Raw genomic sequence first — 22,638 nt, 5'->3', positions numbered from 1 at the left:
ATTAGTTCTCCTTTTTTTTTTTTTTTCAAATATTTTTTATTTGCAGTTGCCTGAATCCACAGATGTGGAACCCATGGATATTGAGGGCCAACTGTACTGTGATTTGTTCATATAATCTCTCAGATTCCCTGTGAATGCCTAATGACAGCCATGTGCCATGACCTAAGGAATATTCCCAAGTCAATCTTACACACCTGAAGTTATTCACGTGATGTGGGTCAAGTTCTAGGTCAGCCTTTGCCCTTTGAGAATTCACATTATTTCTCCTGTAGGAAGTTGAGTCCTCACTTCCAATGGCCACCTATATTTTGATCTTACAGTCCATTAGAGAATGTGCTCACTTCTACCTTCCTTCCGTCTCTCTTTAGACAGCCTGTGTGCACAGGAAACAACACACATTCAGCCATAAATGGCTGGCTTTCAGGTCACTGGCCCTATCAGTTCTCTCCAGCCACTTTAGACAACACATAAAACATGCCCATATACATTTGTGAGAAAATTCATGGAACACATTATTTTTGCATCTTGAATCCTCTATATAACAAAATATTTTGCCTGAGCCAAAGGTCAGTCAGAAAACTGTAGTTAGGTAATCCCTTAAGTTTTCTGTGTACTCTAGGCAGACTAATTTCCTAACTGCCAGAAACTTCAGGCTGCTTCTCAACATCATGAAACGGTAAAGGATGCTGAAGTAGATGTCAGGGTCCTAGGAGATCAGTTAGAAAAACTATGAATCTATTCCATAAATATTTTTCTGAGCTGTACAGTCTAGTCTGATGGACTAAAGGACCCCAAAAGAGCCAGCTGAAGGAAAATACACAGGAGTCCTTAGGACTGAAGTGAAAAACAAAAAAAGTGTGGTGCAGAGAGCCAGACAGATTGACAAAGCCTACCTGTCAGAGGCAGCAGGGGTTCCAAGTACTTTATTAGGCTGGGCTACATTTATCTTGCCCTTGGCATGTGGCCTCTGGGAGGAAGAACCTTGTGCAATGAAGGAACGAACTATAATAGTAAGATTTAACAGCTATGCTGTCAGACTACTCTTAGAAAAAAATGGCCAAGTGATGATCCCTCCTAGGAAACTAAAGAAAGATTCAGTTTAGGAGCCTAGGAAAGGCAGGTAGTGATGGGCAGAGACAATGGGCTTAGGCTTAAGGTAGTAGAACTCCACAGAGAGTGCTAACAACCCATCCCCTACTACCGAGAGAACCCGTGGAGATACAGTTTTACAGCTATTAATATATATGTCATCTCTCAGTATTCTCTAGCACAGATATCGACATTGCTGGAGAATGGTGGCCTTCTGATATAAGGAGATGAAAATTGGAGCACTGACATAAAGGCGTTGTGCCTCTCTATACATACTGACAGATAAATCTCAAGGTATATTTGGTGGTACATACTCTATACCTAGCTCAGTCACAATAATATAACCTATTTTTTGAGATTTTATAAGGTTTCCAGTACTTTCCTAAGTGGTTTACATGAATTATCTACTGTAATACTCAAGATTAAATGTTCACACTTCTGTGCATAGTTAGGATTATTCTCATTTTCTAGGTAAGAAACTTGAGATACAAAGAAGCGAAGTAATTTGCCTAAGATCACAAAGTTGATAAAGGTGGAGATGTGGATGCAAACCTGGAAATTCTAAATCTATGGGTCATATTTTCATTCATAGTATCATACTGTTTTTATAATTAATCCATTATGATTTAACTGAAAGAGGAAATAAAAACTGTTTTCCTGCAACCACCACTTTTTGTCTCTGCAGATTGTACAGAGCAAGTAAATATGGTAAATTTTTTCCAAGTTCCTTTTCTCACTGCTCTTGACTATTATGTCTGCTTCTCCAATGTACCATGAATGTCACATCCCATTGCATAATTCAAATGGCCCAGGTAGCCAGTTCATTAGTGGAAAAAGTAAAAATACCATTATCTCATATGAGACATTTAAAGTTGTCCATCTTTAAAGAGTCCCTTATTTTCCCAGTGTTCATTATCATCCCAAGATATCTAGCAGATATGTTTAAGTCACAAATTAAATGTCTTAATTGCTTTGACAAGACCTCTTGGGGACATGGAAGAGTATTGTCTCTTTTTGAGGTAATGTTCTTTTCAAATAGCAGTTGATTTAGGAAGCAGTAGGCTAGGTACCTTTATTACGCAACTTTCCTTAATACATAGACTCCTTGGCACAGTTGTCACTATTGCTACCATTGGAAAGTATAGAGTGAGGCTATCCATCACCTCAAGTCCCATCCACCACATGTGCCTTTGGTGAGGCCAGTTGCAGCCAGCTTTGCTATTTTTGTATAGTCAGTTTCCTCTGGACTCATAAATACTACAACAGATAAACTTTTAGTTTTTACACTGTATTTGAGTCTTACTGAGAAAAGAAGTCAAGGAAGCTGTTTTCAGTTTGTCTCTTCCATTTCTCATGAGTTAGCATTAATGTCCATAACATATATAAATTTTTAACCAAGGTGAGTTAGTAGAGTTCCACCTACTACTTTATGGTAAAAATCACCTCTCACTGAATGGGTATATCAACCCTGTCTTGAAAGAAAATAGTGAACTCCCTCTTTACTTCTAACAGGACAAAATTATAATGTCAGTTTGCAATTCAGAACTGGTTTTGCTGTTGTCTGCTGCCATACTCTTGACTGGCATTGATATATTAGAGAAAGAAGTTACTGAAGCCTTGTTTCAGGCACTTCTGTAGCCTTAGAATGTGAGCTGAATATAAGAATCAGGAAAAACCTCTCCAACAAAAGGTAATAAAAAATACAATTTGGTATTGTTTTACTTATGATCAGGCAAGGCAATAAGACTCTTGTATTCCATTCCTCCAAATCTTGTGTTAACTATTCCAAGTGTGTGTATTTTAGGTAAAAGGCTGTTTTCGTATTTTCTTTTAAAATGAACAGCTACCTGCAAGGAATGGAACACACAGAGATTTACATTTACCCAAAGGGGGAAGCTTTAAGTACAATAGTGAGGCTATAATAGGTAGAATGCAAATTGTGTACTCCAGGGACCAGAAGGCGTAACTATAACACAAAGAGGTTTCCAAGTAAAGAAACAGAGCGGTTCATTTTCTAAGGTTTTCTGAGAGTATTATGGCGAATTTGAAATAGCTTTTGATAGCACCAAATCCAGGTGGATGTCAAGTTGTAAATTATTAAAAAGGGTATTGGTACATTGCTTTAATTTTTAATATAGTGTTGCTATCCAGGAGGGGAAGATATAGTTCAGTACTGCTCTCAACAACACATTCCACTTTTCTTACTAAATTTACTCATTATATTTTATAGTATTTTATTGGTGTTGTTTTCTCCTCTGTCTTTATTCTCCTGAAAAAAATTCATTTGGAATGAATGAATCTCATGGAGAAATTGAAATCCTTGTAATGAACATGGACTAGAAATTGTTTTTATTGCATGCGGTGCAGGATAGTCTATCTTAGATATACGACCCGTGCTGAGTGACAAACATTGTGCCAGGAGCTTTATATATATTTAATTTTTGCAACCCTACTAGGTGAACGTTATTACCACACCCATTTCATAGATTAGGAAACTGAAGCATAGACGAATCAAATTACTCTTTCACACAGCTAGAAAATAAAAGCGCATGCGTTATGCCCTACAAAGTCTGGTGTCAGAGACTGCTTTTAACGAAGATGATATATAATTTATCATCCAAACTGAGATAATCTGGGATGTTAAAGGAGGCCCTATTCATAATTATGATGGACTATAGGTGGAAGCTGAGATCATTCCAGGCAAATCAGGATATATGGTTACTCTTAATCTTCATTCTGTGCTGCTCCAAGTTTATTGCCATATTTACTATGTTGCCAGATAAGGTGTATATGTAGGTTAACTGCAGCCCTGTAGTCAATATAGGCTTTTCATCATTTACAAAAGCAGTATATAGTCAATAAATGTTTTTATCAGTAATGAACCAATTTCTTAGTTTCCACTATGATGCAGAATATGAGCTGCTATTAAGCATGCCAGCTTAACTACATATTTTTCAGTGTCCCCAGCATCTCTGTTAGAGGAAATTAACTTCATTCCAGTTAACTTAGTAGAGATCTACTGCTGTGGAAATGAAGTCCAACTTCATAAATTCCTATGGCATAGTTGCCCATCACAATATAAAGCTAATGGTGACAAGTCAAAACAAATTAGGCAGTGTGAGCATTGTTACCCTTCTGTAACACAACATTGTTTCCAGAATGCAGATCAGGCTTAATGATCTTTAAGGTAACATCACAATATGTTCTTGATGAAAATACATCTAAAATATGTTTCTAACTCATTGACTAGAGTTCCATTCCAACAGACTGATGGAGTTGTTACTGAGGACACTGAGGATTTAACTGAGAAAATCTCATTTACAGCAAATAAATAAACCTCTGCTGATGCCTGCAGAATTCAGCTACTCAGAGTCAAAGCATTTCTCACAAATGGGAAATTTTCTTTAAAAGATAGATATGAAACAGCCATACATCAAATTCAGGGTCATTATGTGTGCAAATTAGCTCTCGCAATAAATTAGCTTAAAAACTCTGAGCTTTAAACAAACCAGTTGCAATAAAAGGGCACATGAAGGAGCTTTAAGACTAATCAAAATGTAGATTCTACATTAATTCACAGGAAAGCCCCTGAAAAAACCCATGTATGCATAATCATCCTTTACTTTGGGCTTAGATGTCAAGACCTACTATATGTCCTATATATCCTGCTATATATCTCCTATATATCCTACTATACATATATATGTCTACTATATATCCTAGTTGAACTATAAGAGATTGTCATTCTAGTTACTTTGCCACTCAAAGAGAGAAAGGGTGAGAAATTCACTATTTGCCTAAGCAATTATATGGTACATAGTCTTTTAGTTAAAGGTTAGAATATTGATTGTCAGAAGATGTCATCTAGAATGGTGGAGTAAAGATGTAGGAAAATCTGTATCATAAAATAAACACTAGTAAAAACTGTGAAAATTTATCGGAGATTGAGATATCCATAAGGTCCCTTCTAAAGCTCTGAAACCTACTTGGGAATCTAGAGGGCCATGTACATAGGCAGAGCAATGTGTATGCTGAGGAAAGACCTAAGAAGGCCCTAAAATCCCAACACTGGCTGACCTCAAAAGCTGCACAAGCAGGAAGTGAAAGCTATGGCAGAATTATCACTGCTTGCTGGAGTGCTGAACGCATGCCCCAACCACTGTAGCTCCTATATAGCTGTCTTCTCTGCTTCCTTTATACTATTATTGTTACAAATCACAGCTATATAAATTATGCGCCTGTCAACACAGATTTATAACTGTTGCCTTCTGTAATTATCTTTTAAATCAGAAGAAGAGGGAATAATACAGAAAAAAAGTATATATACATATAGTCATTTTTAGTCCAAATGACATTGATATAAACTAGGTATTAATTGCAATCTTCTGGGCAATTGCCAAGAAAATAATTTTTTAAATAGAGCAAAAGAAACAACAAAGAAATTAAATGGTACACTAAAAACTATCTACTTAAGAAAAATAAAAAGGAATACAGAAAAGCAAAATGTATAAGACAACAAATAGCAAAATGAAAGATATAAATTCTACTTTATTAATCATTACTTTAAATAGAAATAAATTAAATATTTTATTCAAAAAAGAGATTAGAAGATTTTTTAAAAAGCTGATCTCACTGTAAAAGAATGGGAACTACATATCAAGCAAACAGCAAACAAAGAGAGCTGGACTAGCTATAATAATAACAGATGAAAGAAACTTTAAGACAAAAAATATTACTAGAGAAAAAGAGACATTTCTTAATGAAACAAGCGTCAATCAATCAAGAATATATAACAATTATAACATATATAGACCTCACAACAGAGCTTCCAAATACACACAGCAATATCTGCCAGAATTGCAGGGAGAAAAATCTATTCAACAATAATAATTGGAGATGTCAATATCCCATATGTAAAATGGATAGAACACCTAGCCAGAAGATCATCAGCTTGAATAACAGTATAAACTAACTAGACTTAACAGACCTCTACAAAACTCTCCATACAACAGCAGCAGAATACATGAATTCTCAAGTGCACAAGAAACACTATGGAAGATAGGCCATATATGATCTCATGAAATAAGCCTGAGTATATTTAAAATAACTGAAATAATACAGAGTATGTTCTTTGACCAAGATGGAAAGAAATTAGACATCAATATCAGAGACGAATTTGGACAAGTCAAAAAATTGTGGAAATTAAGCAACAAATTCCTAATTAACCAATTAATCAAAGAGAAAATCACTAGGAAAGTTAGGAAACACTTTTAGATGAACGAATATAAAAAGACAATATACCACACTTATGAAATACTGCTAAAAGATTCTTGCCCACATGGAGTTCTGATTGCAAAAGATAGAAACAGGCAATAAGCATAATAAATGAATTATCATATTAAATAGTTATCTTAGAAGTCACTACTGTTGTAAAAACTGTCTTCTATTTGTGCCACAATTTTGTGTCACAGTTAAGTACAATTCAAAACCATCACATTGTCTAGTTAGAGGAATAGACTTTTTTGGGAAAGGAAACATAAAACTTCATCTGCAAAAGAAGAGAAGCACTGGTTCTGCAGCCTCCCTCCTACAATCAGGCTGGGACAGACTATTCTGCTGGACATGCAAGATGCACCGTAATCCAGGGGAGAAATTCTTCCCCTTGGCAACCTCTTCTTTCATAGGCAAGTATGAGAAAAGCATCACTGTTACTGGGGGAATACCCGGAACACTTTGAGCCAAGACATTCTGGCTTTTTGTGTCACCTGTTTAGAATTATTTTCTGGAAACCTAGAACCCTTGCCTGGTGCTGTACCCATGCTCTCAAACAATGGGGATTTATAGTCTGTCCACTCTCCTTTTCTCCATCTCCTATTTGATTGGGGGAACCCCTGAGCCATGGGAAACTGACAAGAGTAGAAGGTCCAGGACTGGACCCTTCTAACTCATTGTTCAGGCAACGTGGTGAGTAATTGTATATTTCCAACCCAGTTTTGACTCAAGGGATTTAAGATGTTAACCACATCAACATCCTTCATTTCAATTTTATTGTTTTTATTAATATGCTATTATTTTTGGCATATCTCAATGACTCTGAATATCATATTTTAAAATGAGAGAAATATATAAAGGGGTGAACTATGGGACTAAGTAAACCTCCCTCCCATCCTGAAAGGAACGGATTGCCAATGATGACGACCACATACTGACAGGCTAAACAGATTCCAGCCTCAGACTCTCACTCTCTCTGGAAACACAATTTTCATGGTACATTTAGCAAATGCTTTATTATAATTGAACGTCTATGAAACTACATATTATGCAAATAAATTAATTATCATTTGTAGCATTACAATGGCCAGTAAATCAATTCATAATTATATGACACTTAAAATAAATAGAATAACACTCTTTAAATTTCCCTGCTAAGTGCTAATGCATAATATTCTCAGTCACACAGCAATAAAATAGTAAAAGGAGAAGCAATACCATACACTGAATCACGACTACCGAACATAAAATGAAGCCATGGTGATTGCAAGTTTGCTCTCTGTCCTTTTACATAAAAGCCTTTTGAATGCTCCAAATACCCTGAAGAAATACCTATAAATATATCAAATATACTTTTGTTCGTAATCAGTAACCGACATCTGAGATCAGAACAGAGTATTTGTTGAAAATAAACCTTCTAAAAGTTCATCCTTTCCTAATCTGGAATATTGTTTCCAAGATAAATTCTGCATCAAGGAAACTGCTTTGCCACACAAGAATAATTGATAAGGTAAAACTTAAAAAAACACAGTAATGGAAAACTCCTACCCTAAAGTTATACTTGCAAAACACACAGTTTGGACACAATACTGCTAGTGGTAACTCTCCTAAGCATTTCAATGGAGAAAGCCTCCCCAGGAATCAAAATATAATACAACTCTAAAGACAGACAGATGAATCTGGAGCCTTGAAAGACAGTGAGCATAAAGCATAAGAAATCATTTCTTATTTTGTGTTCCTTAATTTTCTCGTTGATATCTGAAGATCTTGTAATCCAAAGACTGCTTGCAATCTGAATGTCCAGGGAAGCATTTGACTTATCCCAGAAGGCTGTGCATTTAAAGACCTTCAATAGGTAAAGGAGGAAAATTGGCTTATTTTATTTTATTGCTACAATGGAAACTGTGCATGTACATGTATACTAGGAGCAATGCTCTGAATAGCAAATGGAATGTACAATGAGATGTGGCTTTGACATGCTTGCTTGGCAATGTTTTCTCCGTTCCATAGTAAATCACAAGAATGGCAGCAACATGCCGTCAGAATGTAAGATAAACAATAATTTTTCCAAGTCCCAGGCACTCTAAACCTGAAGAAACCATGAGATGAAAACCAATTTAGAAGTAGCTTTATTTTGTGGAGTGTGACCCAAGAGCACAATGCTAACCAAAGGGGTTATAGACTCTCCAAAATGCTTAACTGTGGCCTTGGAAAATTTATTTAAATCTTCCAATTATAAAATCTGTGAAATTTGAAGATGTGAAAATTAACTGATTCACCTCTGATAAAAAGTTATAAGCTTAAGATTAAAAAATATTAAAATAATAGTAATTATTACCAATTTCTTAATGCACTACAATTGTGGTTAGGAATTTTGTTTATTGAAAGTCTGTGCCAAGTTCTGGGATGGTTGTTGAGAAAGATGTGAAGATGTATAGATTGCTCCCTGATAAAAAAAAAAAACTTTAATAAGCTCTTATAAGACAAAATGGTAATTTAATGGCTTTGTAATGTGTCAAGATAATACCAAGATGAAGTTTAAAATGGGTTCATATACCAGAAGTACACATAATATGTTTTCAATTTTGACTGCACCTGTTAGTGTGCCCAATTATCTCCAAAGTGCCCAGGGCTTTTTTCTTTGCCTTCTCCTCTCATAGCCATCTCCTCTTCCATGTGATGTATATAATTTACCATTTCTCTTGTTGACTTTAGAGGTGCTCTTCTCTAAGGTCTTTGCTCCTGTGGCTAGGGAAAACACTTGAGAGTGACTCACCAGGACTTTGAGCATGGTTCTTACTGTGAGAATATGGGTTCCTGTGACAAAGTTTTCAAAAGCCACTCAATGGCATTGCCTACTGGGATCTCCCTCCATGCCCCCAGACATGTTTCCTGTTAGAACCTCCACTTGTACACCAGAGGCATGCATGCATCCAAATTTTTCTAAGATCGATGCCAAGTTCTCTTCCAATTAAAAAAAATTGTTAAAAGACTGCTAAACCACTAATCTAACAACCATGATTTTTGGGGTTTTTATATAAAAATGTTTTAAAATTTTACTCATAGATCTCTCTCCTTATAATGCAGATAATCTAAATGACAGAAGTGTTCATAATTATAGAATCTAAGAATTACAGGAGTGGACATATTTCATTATTCTGTACTTCTAAAGATCACAAGAATTAAAATACTTAACCGAAGAATGCTGCTAGTAGAGAATCAGAGTTTTTGTTCTGTCACTGAAATATATCCTCAAATCCACCTTTGCTTCCTAGTGAACAGGTTTGCCTATCATGAAAATCGTATCTCAAATTAATATCATTTTCTTCATTTTGGACATACTAGAACATCATTTCTAAACAGCCATAAAAGTGAAAGAGAGCTGAATTTCTCTTCCAACTTCCTAAGGTGTACTGAAAGTGTTTCAACAGAAACTGTGATCAGTGGTAACTATGATTCACAATACTCAGCAAGAATACTCTCTTTAAGACCCAAGAAAGAGTCAAAAATAAAATATTTCAGGAATCTCAAGGTTGAAAGTTGTAACCATTTTTTTTTCATTGTTCAACTTCTACCTCCTGTTTCTACTGAGTATCCAATTATATTGTTAACATCCCATGGTATAGGGATATATCCAAGGACATTTGATTAGTTTCATTTTCCTTTTTTCTTCTTAAAATGTAATACTCATTAAAATATTCATCTCTACTTATGGATTTGAAACACTTAATGCTGTCTTTTCTCCCCTATAGTATGTTGTGATGAACTAGAACTTCAATCCCAAATTAAACTGTGTATCAGAACAATTACATTACAGGAGCATTCGATGTGTTGTTCATTTTTTCTGGATGATTCATATAGATCCATGAAGTGATGTTGATATGTATCCAGTAGAAAGAAGGAGGAGAATAATGTTTTTCTAACACAATAATCCCAGGGTTAATGTAGCTTAGTGAATACTGTAAAATTCATTATAGAAAAATATGCTGTCTTCTTATGAAGCTAGATTGTATTGCCTTGCTACACAATCATTTTAGGGGTGAAGTGTGTTTGACTCTAGGAATTTAGCATAGGGTCTACTCAGTCTTGCTTGAAGTAGAAACGGAACTAGAATTAAAACACTCAGCACATTCACCATTTCTTGAGTAATCAGAATCCATTCCCATCTTTTTTAAAGAAGAACTTTCATGAATAATTATTTGAATTCTTAAATAACAAAGTTAGTGATATGGTGTGTCTGCATCCTCACTCAAATCTCATCTTGAATTGTAGTTCCTATAATCCCCACATGTCATGGGAAGTAATTGAATCATGGGGGTGGGGTTTTTTCATGCTGTTCTCATGATAGAAAATAAGTCTCAAGAGATCTGATGGTTTTATAAAGGGCAGTTCCCCTGCACATGCTCTCTTGCCTGCCACCGTGTAAAACAGGCCTTTGCTCCCCCTTTGCATTCTGCCATGACTAGGAGACCTCCCCAGCCATGTGGAACTGTGAGTCCATTAAATCTCTTTTTCTTTATAAATTATCTAGCCTCACTTATGTCTTTATTAGCAGTGTAAGAATAGACTAACAAAGTAAACTGGTACCACAGAGAATGGAGTGCTGCTGTAAAGATATCAAAAATGTGGAAGTGACTCTGGAACTGGGCAACAGGCAGAAGTTGAAAGAATTTGGAGGGCTCCATAGGAAACAGAAAGATGTAGAAAATTTGGAACTTCCTAGAGACTTGTTAAAAGGCTTTGACCAAAATGCTGATAGTTATATTGACAATAAGGTCCAGGCTGAGTTGGTCTCTGATGGAGATGAGGAACTTGTTTGGAACTGGAGTAAAGGTCACTCTTGCCATGCTTTAGCAAAGAGACTGGTGGCGTTTTGCCCCTGCCCTAGAGATCTGAGGAATTTTGAACTTGAGAGAGATGATTTAAGGTCTCTGGCAGAAGAAATCTCTAAGCAGCAAAGTGTTCAAGAGGTTACTTTGGTGCAAAAGCATTCAGTTTTATTGATTTACAAAGATATAGTTTGGAATTGGAACTTAAGTTTAAAAGGGAAGCAGAGAATAAATATTTGGAAAATTTGCAAACTGACGATGCAATAGAAAAGAAAAATCCATTTTCTGAGGAGAAACTCAAGCCCACAGCAGAAATTTGCATAAATAATGAGGAGCTGAATGTTAATCACCAAGGTAATGGGACAAATTTCTCCCGGACATGTCACAGACCTTCACGGCAGCACCTCTCATCACAGGCCTTGAGGCCTAGGAGAAAAAAATGGTTTTGTGGGCTGTGCCCAGGGCTCTTCTGCTGTGTGCAGCCTAGGGACTCGGTGCCTTGTGTCTCAGCTGCTCCAGCTGTGGTTAAAAGGGACAAAGGCATGGCTTAGGCTGGGGCTTTAGAGTGTGCAAGCTCCATGTCTTGGCAGCTTCCACATTGTGTTGAGCCTGCTGTGCACAAAAGTTAAGAACTGAGGTTTGGGAACCTCCACCTAGATTTCAGAGGATGTATGGAAATACCTGGATGTCCAGGCAAAAGGTTGCTGCAGGAATGGAGCCCTCATGTAGAACCTCTGTAAGGGCAGTGCTGAAGGAAAATGCAGGGTTGGAGCCCCACACAGAGTCCCTATTGGGGCACTGCCTAGTGGAGCTGTGAGAAGAGGGGCACCATCCTCCAGACCACATAATGGTAGATCCATTGACAGCTTACACTGTGTGCCTGGAAAAGCTGCAGACTCTCAACGCCAGCCAACGAAAGCAGCCAGGAAGGTTATACCCTGCAAAGCCACAGGGGCAGAGATGCCCAAGACTATGGGAATCCACCTCTTGCATCAGTGTGACCTGAATATGAGACAAGAAGTCAATGGAGATCATTTTGTAACTTTAAGGCTTAATGATTGGCCTATCAATTTTTGGACTTGGATGCAGTCTGTAGCTCCTCTGTTTTTACTCCCATTTACAGGCATTGGGTAAATACATCCATTTGGAGAGGGTGTACTAATTCAATGCTTATACCCCCATTGTAGCTAGGAAGTAACTAACTTGCTTTCAATTTTACAGGCTCATAGACAGAAGGAACTTGCCCTGTCTCAGATGAGACTTTGGACTTGGACTTTTGGGTTAATGCTGGAATAAGTTAAGACTTTAGGGGATTGTTGAGAAGGCATGATTGTGTTTTGAAATGTGAGGACATGAGATTTGGGAGGGGCCGGGGAGAATGACATGGTTTGGCTCTGTCCCCACCCAAATCTTATCTTGAATCATAGTTCCCATAATCCCCATGTATCATGGAGGGACCTGGTGGGATGTAATTGAATCATGGGGGCAGGTTTTTCTCGTGCTGTTCTCATGATAGTGAATAAGTCTCAAGTGAACTGATGGTTTTATAAAGGGAAGTTCCCCTGCACACATTCTCTTGCTTGCTGCAATGTAAGACAGGCCTTTGCTCCTCCTTTGCCTTCCACCATGATTGTAAGGCTTACCAGCCATGTGGAACTGTGAGTCCATTAAACCTCTTTTTCTTTATAAGTTACCCACTTTTAGGTATTTCTTCATAGCAATATGAAAATGGACTAAGACAGCTGGCAAAATGAAAATGACCAAGGAACATGGACCAATTATTGTGTGAAAAAAAGGCAGAGTTTCCCAGGAGAGGGGGACACTAGCTTTTTGTGTAGAAGGGCAAAGTGTTTATGAGAAAATTTAAAAGATAAAAAGATGAAATATGATTGAGAATATTGAGTGACAGAGCAGGGGATGTTCACATGAGGGACACTGAGGTCTTGTCATTCATTGTAAAATATATATGAGCAAGTCAGTTGGACAAAGCCATAGGAGTCCCAGGGTATACCATGCTCTTTGTTGCTTTGGAATATTTAGTTGGATCTTGTGTACAATCTAGAAAAGTTAGTTGTGACCATTTTTAGAAAGTTTGGGAATCTGCCTTCTGACCTTCAGGAGGCACATTGGGCAGATATGAGCCTTAAAACATCTCTAGCCCTCCTAAGATAGAATATTGGATGAAGAGGTCAAAGAACCAGCAGGCAATGGTTGGAGCATGATAGTGAGATTGAAAGGTCAGCTCTTTTCATCACTCCCTAGTAGCGTACTGAGGGACACCATTTATATTCCTGAAGAAAGGTTTTTCTGACACTGGGTTACCATGGGGAAGGATAATTTTCAAGGTTGGGGAAACATCATTCAAACTTATATCTCAGTAAAGGCTTGTGAAGGTATTTTTATGTTTTTTAAAAGTTAGCATTGTAAAAGACTATGGCCTTTTTGAGAACATGTTCTAGGGAATTGTGTCCAGGAAAATCTGAGATAAGAGGCTAAAGAGGCTCACAAAGAGGAAAACTGGATTTAAAAGAGTAGCCTCAAAAGGCAGAAGTTCAGAGGGCTAAAAACCAAGAATTTGTAGAAGACAAGGAACCACCTGTGTTTAGTAACCTAGTCACCTTCATGAGCAATGGCAGAAGTTGGCAAGATGCCTAAAAAGAATAAGTAAAAAAGATCATATCTATGAAATAAAACGAGAGTTTCTGCACTCACAAGTACTGTCCCATTACCTTGATTCCCATAGCAAAGTAATTTATGTATATTGTATCCAACCAAAGTCATACACCAAGACAATTTTGTTTATTTGGTCTATGGTTTCTCATATCTGATAATATTTTTAAATTTTAACTATTAAAAAAGTGATTAAAAGTTAGTTTAGAAATGTATGGACAAAGACCAAAAGACAAAAAAAATCTCCACTGTTTTATGTGATAAGATGAAATCAACTTGGCAAATGGTAGCACCATGCTCTCTAACCCAATCCTAGAGCCCAAGGATATTAGCATCGTGGTAAAGTGCAAGAATCATGGGTGTACAAGTCAATTCGACATGAATTCAAAGCTCATTCTAGCTTTATTAGTTGTGAGCAAGTTACCTCATTTCTTTGTCTTAATATTTACTTCTATAATTAAAATGGTTTGGTTCTGTGTCCCCACCCAAATCTCATCTTGAACTGTAATCCCCACATGTCAAGGGATGGGCCTGGTGGAAGATGATTTAATCATGGAGGCAGGCTTCCCCCTTGCTGTTTTCAAGATAGTAAGTTATTATGAGATCTGTTGGTTAAAAGTGTGCAGCAATTCTCCTTTCTCTCTCCTTTCTCTCTTTCTCTCTCCTGCCACCATGTGAAGAAGGTCCTTGCTCCCCCTCCCACCAAGATTGTAAGTCTCCTGAGGCCTCTTATACATGCTTCCTATTAAACCTACAGAACTGTGAGTCAATTAAATCTCTTTTCTTCAGAAATTACCCAGTCTCAGGTAGTTCTTCATAGCAATGTGAGAATGGATTGATACAATAATATAGTAAAAATTTATTTTATATTACTGTAAGCCTGAGACTTGCACTTGTTGGTGTTTAATTATATGCTATTTTGTTTTTTTTCTCTCCAGTAAGAATAATTTGTTAGATAAACTTCTGATGTTTTCCTCCATTTCTTTACAGTTTCAGACAAGAGCACTAGTGTTCATTCTGACTTGTAACCTAGAAGACAGATGGAAATGCTAAAACCTGTGGGTAACTGGCTACTTGACATTCATTCATGAGGGACAGTCACTGTCTACGTTTGTTCCTCCAGATGAATAGAATACAGTCAGCCCCTCATTTCTCAGGTTCTATATCTGTGGATTCAACCAATCACAGATCAAAAATATTTGGAGAAAAAGTAAAAAGTAACAATACAACAGTTAAAAAATATACAAATAGAAACCAATACAAAATAACTATTTACATAGCATTTACATTGTCTTCGTTATTATACATAACCTAGAGATGATTTAAAGAATACAGGAGGATATGCATAGGTCATATGCAAATACTATACAATTTTATATGAGGGACTGGAACATCTCCAGATTTGTGTATTCTCTGGGGTCCTGCAACCAATCCCCTATGACAACTGAGGGACAAGTATACTTAATGAACAAATATTGCCAAGCTTCTGTTTCAGTCGAACTCAAAAGCCCTTGAATATGTTCTCACTGTTTAACTTAGAGACCCCATTCATCCATTCTTGCTGTCTAGAGCCATTTAAAATGATTATGTTTTTTGTTTGTTTTATGTGTTAATTCCCCTGGGAAGAAATGTAACATGACTAACTCCTGTTACTTTGATAATGATGGTTAGCATTCATTTCCCAACTAGCCACTGGAAGTGGTCAAAAGAAATCAAGCAAAACACACAGTGAATATATTCGGGGCAAGTTATCCTTTCCACAGATGGACATGGACCTATCAGTACGATAAACTTGCTGCTTAATGCAAGATAAATAAATAAATAAAGTGCAATAAATAATTAAGCAAGCATGATGATATTTCAGAGAAAAACGCACACTATCTAGGAAATCTGTGAATATTCTCTCCTCCAGGGAGAAACCCTGATTAGGAACAGATACTCTTAACTAAAATTCGTTCAAATATGTCCTTCCTTTTTCTTCTATTTCTGCTTTTTGCCTAGAAAATTAGTGGAAGCACCTCACAGTAGGAGAATAACGGATCCCCATGGATATCCACATCTTAATTTCTGGAACCATTAAGCATGTTACATTCCATAGAAAAGGAGAAATGAGGTTGCTGATGGGAGAAAAGATTGCCAATCATTTCAACTCGACATAAGGAGCTTATCCAAGATGATCAGGAGTAGGGGGAGGGTGACGTAATAATAAAGATCTTAAATTTAGAAGAAGGAATCAGAAGAGGAGATAAGAGTGATGTGATGTGAGATGAAATCGACTTCTGGCTTCAAAAATGGAATAATGGAACCATGATTCAAGGACTGTGGGCAGCCTCTAAAAGCTGAAAAAAGCATAGAAATAGATTACCCCTTAGAGCATTCAGAAAGGCACTCAACTCTACCAACAAATTTTAAATACTGAGACCTATTTCAGACTTTTGAACTACAGAGCTGTAACATAAATCTGTGTTAGTTTAAGCCACTATTGTTGTATTACAGTAGCCATAGAAAATTGACACACCCCTAGATGAGTATTTTCACTTTTGTTCACTTATAGGTAAGTTGGCTTTTCCATTCAGTGCTGAGAAATTTGTATGGAGAGTTCAAAACTGGATGCCAGTCAGAGATACTTTTCTATATTCTACCAAACCTGTGGAAATTACAAACATGTGTCTAATTGACTGACATTTTAAAATTTTCAGACCTTGTTTTTTATACAGTGTAAATTAGTACTTTCTATATGTTCACTTATCCCACTACTATTATTATTTACTAGGAGTTATTATTTTTTAAAATATACAACTTTTGTAATTTTTATCGCTCTGTGGTGGTGTTTTGACATTTCTGTTACTTTCACAGATGTAGAGGGGTGCTGAGGAGAATTAAGATCTGTCCCTCCGACGTACCTCAAAATAATAAGAGCTATCTATGACAAACCCACAGCCAATATCATACTGAATGGGCAAAAACTGGAAGCACTCCCTCTGAAAACTGGCACAAGACAGGGATGCCTTCTTTCACCACTCCTATTCAACATAGTGTTGGAAGTTCTGGCCAGGGCAATTAGGCAGGAGAAGGAAATAAAGGGTATTCAATTAGGAAAAGAGGAAGTCAAATTGTCCCTGTTTGCAGATGACATGATTGTATATCTAGAAAACCCCATTGTCTCAGCCCAAAATCTCCTTAAGCTGATAAGCAACTTCAGCAAAGTCTCAGGATACAAAATCAATGTACAAAAATCACAAGCATTCTTATACACCAACAACAGACAAACAGAGAGCCAAATCATGAGTGAACTCCCATTCACAATTGCTTCAAAGAGAATAAATACCTAGGAATACAACTTACAAGGGACGTGAAGGACCTCTTCAAGGAGAACTACAAACCACTGCTCAATGAAATAAAAGAGGATACAAACAAATGGAAGAACATTCCATGCTCATGGGTAGAAAGAATCAATATCGTGAAAATGGCCATACTGCCCAAGGTAATTTACAGATTCAATGCCATCCCCATCAAGCTACCAACGACTTTCTTCACAGAATTGGAAAAAACTACTTCAAAGTTCATATGGAACCAAAAAAGAGCCCGCATCACCAAGTCAATCCTAACCCACAAGAAGAAAGCTGGAGGCATCACACTACCTGACTTCAAACTATACTACAAGTCTACAGTAACCAAAACAGCATGCTACTGGTACCAAAACAGAGATATAGATCAATGGAACAGAACAGAGCCCTCAGAAACAACGCCGCATATCTACAACTATCTGATCTTTGACAAACCTGAGAAAAACAAGCAATGGGGAAAGGATTCCCTATTTAATAAATGGTGCTGGGAAAACTGGCTAGCCATATGTAGAAAGCTGAAACTGGATCCCTTCCTTACACCTTATACAAAAATCAATTCAAGATGGAATAAAGACTTAAACGTTAGACCTAAAACCATAAAAACCCTAGAAGAAAACCTGGGCATTACCATTCAGGACATAGGCATGGGCAAGGACTTCATGTCTGAAACACCAAAAGCAATGGCAACAAAAGCCAAAATTGACAAATGGGATCTAATTAAACTAAAGAGCTTCTGCACAGCAAAGGAAACTACCATCAGAGTGAACAGGCAACCTACAAAATGGGAGAAAATTTTTGCAACCTACTCATCTGACAAAGGGCTAATATCCAGTATCTACAATGAACCCAAACAAATTTACAAGAAAAAAACAAACAACCCCATCAAAAAGTGGGCAAAGGACATGAACAGACACTTCTCAGAAGAAGACATTTATGCAGCCAAAAAACACAGGAAAAAATGCTCACCATCACTGGCCATCAGAGAAATGCAAATCAAAACCACAATGAGATACCATCTCACAGCAGTTAGAATGGCGATCATTAAAAAGTCAGGAAACAACAGGTGCTGGAGAGGATGTGGAGAAATAGGAACACTTTTACACTGTTGGTGGGACTGTAAACTAGTTCAACCCTTGTGGAAGTCAGTGTGGTGATTTCTCAGGGATCTAGAACTAGAAATTCCATTTGACCCAGCCATCCCATTACTAGGTATATACCCAAAGGACTATAAATCATGCTGCTATAAAGACACATGCACATGCATGTTTATTGCGGCATTATTCACAATAGCAAAGACTTGGAACCAACCCAAATGTCCAACAATGATAGACTGGATGAAGAAAATGTGGCACATATACACCATGGAATACTATGCATCCACAAAAAATGATGAGTTCATGTCCTTTGTAGGGACATGGATGAAATTGGAAATCATCATTCTCAGTAAACTATCGCAAGGACAAAAAACCAAACACCGCATATTCTCACTCATAGGTGGGAACTGAACAATGAGAACACATGGACACAGGAAGGGGATCATCACACTCTGGGGACTGTTGTGGGGTGGGGGGAGGGGGGAGGGATAGCATTGGGAGATATACCTAATGCTAGATGACGAGTTAGTTGGTGCAGTGCACCAGCATGGCACATGTATACATATGTAACTAACCTGCACATTGCGCACATGTACCCTAAAACCTAAAGTATAATAATAATAAATAAATAAAATAAAATAAAAAATAAAAAAAAAGATCTGTCCCTCCACCCTGAGCAGAAACCTCAAGAGTGAAACAGAAAAGTGGATTTAGGTCACTAAAATTTATTTCCACAGTATCCCTTCTTCTCCTCTCCCTCTTTTTACCTGTTCTAGCTCTTTCTTCTAGTTCAGGCTAGTAGTGGGAACAAAACTCCATCTCTTCCTGGTGCCTAGATGTAATTGGAGGGTGAGTTAATGGAGTATGGGGAAAATAAAAAATGGTGAGCCTAGAGGAGTGGATAAAAATTGGCTTGACTTTTTAAATTGAGGGGATAAAAAAACAGCTGCCTGTGTGTGAACATATGCGTTTGCATGAGAGAGAGAATGCATTCTCCTCACCTAGGTGACAGGTTACACTGGAACCACTATCATAGACCAAATGAAGTTGGAACCCTTTAACAACTCAGGCACTGAGGAAATACCAGGCAGAACAGAAGCCCAAGATATGAGACACAGAATGCTTTTAAATTTCAGGAAGTCTTATGCTGACTTTTTTTGCTAAAAGACACTAATGAAATTCTTTTTTAAAAAAATATTTCTATTTTAAGTTCAGGGGTACAAGTTCAGGTTTGTTACTTAGGTAAGCTTGTGTCATGGGGGTTTGTTGTACAGACAACAAACCCTCCTCCCACTCTCCACCCTCTGAAAGCCCCAGTGTGTGTTGCTTCCCTCTACGCAGCCATGCGTTCTCATAATTTAGCTCCCACTTATAAGTGAGAACATGTGGCATTTGGTTTTGTTTCTGTGTTAGTTTGCTAAGGATAATGGCCTCCAGCTCCATCCATGTCCCTGCAAAGGACATGATCTCATTTCTTTTTATGGTTGCATAGTATTCCATGTTATATCTATATAAAACATGGAAAATGTTATATCTATATAAAACATGGAAAATGTTATATATATTATATATATAAAAAACATGGAATACTATATAAAATGTTTATATATATAAAAATATATATTTATACATAAAAATATATATAAATATATATAAAAATATATATAAATATATATAAAATATATATAAATATATAAAAATATATAAATATACGTAAAATATATATAAATATATATAAAATATATATAAAATATATATAAATATATAAATACATATAAATATATATAAATATATATTATATAAATATATGTAATATATAATATATATAATATATAATATATGAATATATATACTATATATAATATATAATATATAAATATATATACTATATATATAATATATATAATATATATAAATATATATACTATATATAATATATATAATATATAAATATATATACTATATATAATATATATAATATATAAAAATATATATACTATATATATAATATATATAATATATATAAATATATATACTATATATATAAAAAACGTGGAATACTATATAAAATGTTATATATATATAACATTTTCCCTATCCAGTCTATCATTGATGGACATTTAGGTTGATTCCGTGTCTTTGCTACTGTGAATAGTGCTGCAATAAATATGTGTTCATGTGTCTTTATAATAGAATAGTTTATATTCCTTTGAGTATATACCCAGTAATGGGATTGCTGGGTTGAATAGTATTTCTGTCTTTAGGTCTTTGAGGAATCACTACACTGTCTTCCACAATAGCTGAACTAATTTACATTTCCACCAACAGTGTTTAAGTAAGTGTACCTTTTTCTCCACAATCTTGCCACCACCTGTTATTTTTTTACTTTTTAATAAAAGCCATTCTGATTGGTGTTAGATGGTATTTCACTGTGGTTTTGATTTGCATTTCTCTAATGATCAGTGATTCTTTCATATGACTGCTGGCTGCATGTATGTCTTTTTTTTTAAAGTGTTCATGTCTTTGCCCACTTTTTTATGGCGTTGTTTGCTTTTTTCTTGTAAATTTGTTTAAGTTCCTTACAGGTGCTAGATAACTAAGGAAATTCTGTAGTTCTCAACCCGATTGAGAAACCAAAACTGAGCTGAAGATACTCCTCGATGTTGCTAAAATTACTGATCCTCTCTGCTCTCTCCATTCAGAAAAAAGAGGTCTGCAGTAAAACGTTCTTGAACACACACACACGTGCACATACACACACACACATGTTATATACTTTGTTTTATTGACTCTTCTGCCTGCATTAGTTTTTTGTGACATTTACTCAATCTCTTTTTCTATGTTAAAAAAAAGGCATGAAGAAGTAACTATAAGAGCTATTTTACTAAAACATTTCCAAGTGATTGGGCCTGAAGTAGTGTAAGATAAAAGCTTGAAGAAGGCATCCTCTACAGAAAAGTCAAAGAAGTTTTTTGACCTCTTTTAAAAAGTTAAAACTAAATCCATTACTGGCATGCCTAAAATCCTCTGGGTGGCTTCCTACCATTCTTAGAATAACAGTCTAAACCCTTGCCATATCCTAGATGCATGGCCTTGCCTGTAACGCTTCTTCTGCCTACCTTCTCATTCCCATTATACCCTAGGGACACTGCTTCCTTCTGTTTCTCAGACTTGCCAGGCACATTTAATCCCTTAAGGCTCTGCACATATTTCTGCTTGGAATCTTCTTCCTTCAGATTATTCACATCCCTCCGATCTCAGATTAAAAGGCTTTTTTTTCTGAGAGGCTTTCTCATTGCCCTTATCTAAAGTGATCCACCTCAGTTATTCTGCTCATTGCTCAGTGAACTTCAAGGCATTCAACACAATCAATAATTAATGTGTGTAATATGCATTTACACATTCCATTATCTTTATTTCTCATTAGGATATTGCCTCCATGAGATCAAAGATCTCATCCTTTTATTTACCACTGTGTCTGCAGTGCCTAGCATAAAGTTTGGCACATAGTATAAACAAACTCAATATTTGTTGGTTTAATGGAGTTTCCCTAAATTCTGCAATGTTTCTGGTACTGAATCCAATTTATCCAGGGATGTATGCAGGTTGTAGAGTTTTAGAATTAGAAGGCCTTTGCAAATCAGCCTTATTTCAGTAGGGATGAGACTGAGACTTGATGTAGATAAGAGCTTTGATTAAAGCTGTCTACATAACAACTACATAGTTATCCCTGAGCCTGCAGTGCTACTCCAACCATAATTACCAAAGAAAATAAGCCCCCATGGACTTTTACTCAGTTTAATAGTCTGGTCAGTGTATTATTATTATTATTATTTTATTAATCTTACATTATTTATTTACAAAGGCTAAGCATGTTTTCAACATTTATCACCTAGATCAAAAATCAGTCTTGGGCCTGTATTCCTCCCAGAAATTGAAGAACTTTTTCTCAGTTAGTATCAACAATTGGTTAAGGAGGTCACATGTCTATTTTTGTCACCTTTGGAGAACTATCCAATAAACCACCACAGATTCCCACAGCAACTATGAAACAACAGAAATCTAGCTCTTTTCATAGGGCATGCATATCTACTATTCTCTACAAATTTTCTACATTTCTTATGTAGAACAAGGGTTATATAGAAGGGTTCTATGTGTACAAAGCATATAATTCTGGGTGCAGGGACAGAGGATGGAGTTGTCATCACTCAAATGTAGTTATGGTTGCCATAAACACTAAAACTTAGACATATTTTCATCTGTAGACATAGGACTAAACCTTTCAGTTGAATTCCTAACTTTTCTTAGGAATCCTGCTGGGAAAGAATAAATGAAAAT

The 22,638-nt window shown here is 36.3% G+C and overlaps 1 long non-coding RNA gene across 1 annotated transcript in view; it reads right to left on the bottom strand.

Annotated features, from left to right (window-relative positions):
• LOC134737860 (uncharacterized) overlaps nucleotides 1-22,638 on the bottom strand; it is a 609,803-nt gene that overhangs the window by 3,190 nt on the left and 583,975 nt on the right. The window lies entirely within an intron of this gene.

This window comes from Pongo pygmaeus, chromosome 12 (assembly GCF_028885625.2).
Source record: "Pongo pygmaeus isolate AG05252 chromosome 12, NHGRI_mPonPyg2-v2.0_pri, whole genome shotgun sequence".
NCBI classification, from domain to species: domain Eukaryota; kingdom Metazoa; phylum Chordata; class Mammalia; order Primates; family Hominidae; genus Pongo; species Pongo pygmaeus.
Note: the sequence above shows the minus strand (reverse complement) of the source record. Positions and strands in the feature narration are given on the sequence as shown.